The sequence below is a fragment of the Strigops habroptila genome, chromosome 4, assembly GCF_004027225.2.
Source record: "Strigops habroptila isolate Jane chromosome 4, bStrHab1.2.pri, whole genome shotgun sequence".
Lineage (NCBI taxonomy): Eukaryota > Metazoa > Chordata > Aves > Psittaciformes > Psittacidae > Strigops > Strigops habroptila.
This window is the reverse complement of record NC_046358.1, coordinates 42,155,734-42,160,685: the sequence shown is the minus strand read 5'-3', so window position 1 is coordinate 42,160,685 and position 4,952 is coordinate 42,155,734. Positions and strand designations below refer to the sequence as shown.

Genomic DNA, 4,952 nt, shown 5'->3' with positions numbered 1-4,952 from the left:
CATGTTTAGATGTGCCTGTGCTGTTACACCAAGTTTGATCAGAACATATCAGGGCACTGACTATTTTAGCTCAAATGAAGGAAAAATGCAAATTGGATTAGTTTATACAAATTGGATACAAATCTTTTAGTACTTCTAGCTATACTGGCTTACAGATATGTGTACAATTAACTCATTCACATAAACAGACATGGAGGCTAGCAAAGAATATTGCTGATGTTTCCATCAGCTGTCATGTAAAAAGAGGTTCTCAAATATGGCCCTTTTTTTGCTTACATTTTCTGTTTTCAAGCTAAATAATACTCAGAGTTCCAATCTGAATTTAAAATTAGCATGCACAGTAGAAATCAAAATGTTTCAATGATGTGTGCTATATCCTCTAGGTGTTGAAAGAGGAATAATATATTGTGCCAGGAATAGCTGCTGCCAGGTCAGATTATTACAAAATTTCACTGGGTTTCAAAAAAGTCTGGAATGTGATACATTGCCAAGTGAGCTTTTAGAAATGAAAGCAAGCAATTAATTTTAGACTGACGTTTACTTTGTATCAATACAAGAGATGATTAAAAAAAATTGTTTTAATCCTAATCCCCCCTCCACACTAACAGCTCAGATTAAGTAACAAAGAACTCCACCTATTTAGGGAAATATATTTAAAAACTTCATATTGTTTCAAAGATACTAATATGAAACCTGATTATCCTGCTTGTCATCATAGTATCTTTAGTAACATGAAGGCTTCTTGAGATACACTGCAGCATTGAATGCGACATCAGCAAAGATAATACTATCATTTTACTTATATTATGTACCAGGATTACAAACTAGCTAACTAGATTGTAAAATAGTTCCATGTTATTAGAGCAGTCTATTAGAAATGAAGGCTTAAGATCCAGTCTAATACATAAATGCAAAAGAAATTTTTTTCTCTAAAAGTTTTTTGTTTTTGTTTTTGTTTTTTTTCTTTCCTAAAGCTGTGCTTAGATCAACAAAGGAATAGTTCTGGAAGCTTAAAGACAGTTACTAGCTCTTTTTTCAACATCAGAAATACTAAAACAGGAAGGCGTTGTCCAATTTATAATGGTAGCATTTAAAACATCCTGCTTTCTTTTTTTTTTCCTTAATTTTAAATGATGTTGCAATTTATATAGTTTCAAATTATAAATTTATTAAATTATAACAAGAACTATATAAAATCCAGATTTTTCTTGAGTAGCTGCATGCTGCAGTTCTTTGCAACACTAGAAATATGATTTTGTTCTATTTTTAGTTGAATTCGAATGACATAAAACCAAATTCAGTAGTCCCACAGTACCTTTCCTGCAGTATATTGATTGATTTAACAATAACTAAATGTTGCAAATAAAAGGTCTGAAAAAAGACTGATATGCAAAAATTTGAGTATAACTGCACTGAAAAGGGAGTGCAGCTAATGCAAAATAACCATAGAAGCATTTTGGGAGAAAATTTACTCTAAAATATAATAAAATGCTTTAGAAAATGTTTTCTGTAACTTGCATTTTTCAAAAATAGACAGCTCTGAAACCCTGAGCTACGTTATTGATATGTAGGGCAGAATATTAACTGTGATGGCCACATAATCATATCCTTGGAGTGTCGTAAGTTCTCATGATAAGCTTGCCTGCTGGAAATATTTTGCACAAAGGAAGAGAGACACCTCCAGAAGGAACAATAAAGATGATGAATCTGGCAGATGAACTACCGAGTGGTAGGTTTCAACAGCTTCGTGTGACTCTAAAATTGCCTTGTTGATTTAGAACAGTAACTATCTGCTTAGCACATTTCCCTTACCAAGAAAGGATAACAGTTAATACACCACAAACAGACTCAATATTAAGGTATGGTTTAATATACAGAAAGTCATACAAATTATCACTGCTTGAAGTGCCATATAAGACCACCACCACCAACCACAAGTGGATTACATGTTTATTTCCCTCCTCCACCAAATGATAAGTGAATTCAGGGCAGCGTGTTAAGATGTTCAGAATTTTAAATAGTAAATCTTTTAAAACAAAATATAACATGCAACAGAAGCAACAAATATGATTATACTATTCTGTGGAGAAAACACACATTTTCTCCATTTTCAGAGTTAGCTACCAATTGTTTTTTATACCACATTATGCCCTTCTGACACTTGGGTACTCTTCATGTATGCACAAGCAGATCTCCTGAAATGAATTACCAAAACAAATATAAAGCAGGGAAACCCAAATTTGTCTTTTTCCTTTGCCTGAGATTTTTTTCAAATATATTGGTAACTGTCATGGTACCTGTTGGTGCCCTGATTAAGTGTCTCAAGAGCTACACCACTCATTACTTTGTAATGTTATCATTGTATTCGGAAGATGAATTGCTGTACTGCAAATCACGGTCACCAGTTCTCAAAGATGAGCACAGGACAAGTCAGTTGCATTGACTCAGTGTATGAGACATTCTTCTGTTTTGCTGTTTTCTGTTGTGTCCTTGCACAGCTATGAAGCAGACTGCTTCTTTATCCTGCTTGATAGTAATCAACTCACACTTGCATTTTTTTTTAATTAATAGAATTACAATAAATACGTAAACCTACCTTTGTTATTCCCCACTATCATCATCTATTAGTTTTCATGCAATATTTTTTCCATAAAATGAAAAGGCAAAACAGGTGTTAGACTATTTATGTTTGACAAATTCATATAATTTAAATAATTAAAACTAATTTGTGTTGAGAGCTACAGTTGCATTTTTATTAGAGAAACAAGTACAAATAGGCATCACTACAGAGCTGTTTATTCAATAATGAGATTAAATGAAATGGCTTTCATAGTCTCAATTCTTTGATTAATGTGGCAATTTGAACTCTTAACTTCTGTGCCCTAACAATGTGGAAACAGCTGCTCACCCACTATAATTGTGTAAAACTTTTTTTGTTAAAGCTACACATTTTAAATTATCCTTAAAAAAATATTGTAAGCAAAATACTGAATGCTTTCAGTTTAAACAATATTTGTATTGTAAACCTGAAATTATAGTATTTTTTAATCACAAAAGAGGAATTTTCATTTACAAAGAGCAATATTTATGTTTATATGTAATGTAAACCTTTCTGCGTATCTTTCTGTTTATATAATATAGAGCTAATTGTATTAATCTGCATAGAAAAATATTGTACCTTTAAAATAATAATGAATTTGGAATGAATTGGCCTAAAGTATTTAAGTACAATTTTAAGAGGAAAAAATATGAATACAGCTACAAACAATGTGCTGTGTGTAAAATTGTCTACTAACAACTGGTTAAAGCAGCACAGTACTTACCCTCTGAACAAAAGGCATTAGCATATAATTTCAGATAACAATTATATACTATTAAATGTCTAAGGAAAAAACAAAGCAGCAAACTGCTAGAAGCAACATATTTCTATAACTATAATAGAGTATATTGTTCTCTTGTTCACTAAAGATTTTTAAAGCATTTTTAGTAAAGATGCAGCATATTATATGTACAGGGACTGCATTGCACCAGATAGTGACATGCTAAGCCACGTTTCCCTTGCATTTGAGAGATACCATTTGAATCTCTACCACTGATGAACCAGTCTCAGTTTGTGAATCTGTAGTAAACAGTAGCACTCAATCAACCCCTTTTTCCATATCCACATCAAAACATTTAAAATTTGGAGTATCTAGACATCTCATCTCAGGTGAAACAGACATTTAGGAGTCAGCAGATGGTCTGAAGAGTGTCCAGACAGAAATGTGTGACTATTATCATTAAGCATGTTGTAATTTGCATGACCCATCATTAAATTTTTAATGATACTATGACATAGGGATTCAGTTCACTGTAAAATTACTAAAATCTACCAATTGTAATGCTTTCAGACTGTTTATTTTTTTTTTTCCAATAGAAAAATAAATCTCATACATTCGAAGTGGTACACAAAAAGACTGGGATAAAATTGACCAGATTTCTCGATAGCACCATTTACACATTCTTTAAAGTAAACATTAATATGCACTTTCTTAGAAAGCGATATAAATATATATATATAAATACAGGACGTGCTAACCTCTGTTAACCATCTGAATGCGATGGAATTATCTCTCTCTACTGTGCAGGTAGGCTTGTGCATGGTGGTGTGGCAATATACTTTTAAAAGTTTGTTACAGATGTGATGGGAAGCTGGAAGGAGTCGAATAAGCAGAAAAAAGAGCTTAGATCTACTGTAAGCAATGAGTCGGAATGAGCCGTTAAAGGTTAGAATTCATCTTTGTTTCTGATCATTCAATGAGAAAAATGACTTCCACAGAAATAGATATCTTAAAACTGTTTGGGGGAAGGGTGGCGAGGGTGAAATAGGATTGAAAGTCCTACAGGTAACAGCAATAACTGGAAGTGCAGACGAAATTGGTCTTCAGAGCAAAGAGGGACGCAGCCGTTTAAAAAGTCTAAGTGCAATGTTGTGGTGCTGAAAGAAAAGCTCCTGGTGAAAAAGAAAAAAACGGCAATGCAACTTCAAGCGGCAATTGTGTGGTGCTGAAAGGACAGCTCCCGGCGCGGCGGGAACGCTCCCGGGTCTGCAATGAGGCGTCCCATCTGTATGATAAACAGCACACTGTGTCTCAGAGCGCCCATTCAATCTCAGTAAGTAAATGAAATATTGATTGAAAGTGACCCTGAAACAGAATGCATTAAAAAGACATAGAAAGCTGCAGAACTGAGGTAATTCTTATTCAGCGTGTTCACCAGTCTCCCTATAGCAAAACAAGTCTATAAATAGTTGAGTTTTGTAACGTACATTTGGCCCTTGTATGGTTGGTTTTCTCCATTCTCAACCAGTATAGTTGAATAGTCATTGTTGTACGCCTACCTGTGGAAGTTTGAAGCCACATACTAACTTTCGTGCAATGAATTAAAGCATCACATTACAAATCATTTCCACA

General features: G+C 33.6%; 1 protein-coding gene across 6 annotated transcripts in view; it reads right to left on the bottom strand.

The window, feature by feature from the left end:
• Nucleotides 1-1,848: 1,848 nt before the first annotated feature.
• NOVA1 (NOVA alternative splicing regulator 1) overlaps nt 1,849-4,952 on the bottom strand; it is a 153,537-nt gene continuing 150,433 nt past the window's right edge. For all 6 annotated transcript variants that reach the window (XM_030482574.2, XM_030482575.1, XM_030482579.1 and 3 more), the window contains one exon: nt 1,849-4,952. This exon is cut by the window's right edge and continues 3,670 nt beyond it. The gene's annotated coding sequence lies outside the window, so the exon portion shown is untranslated.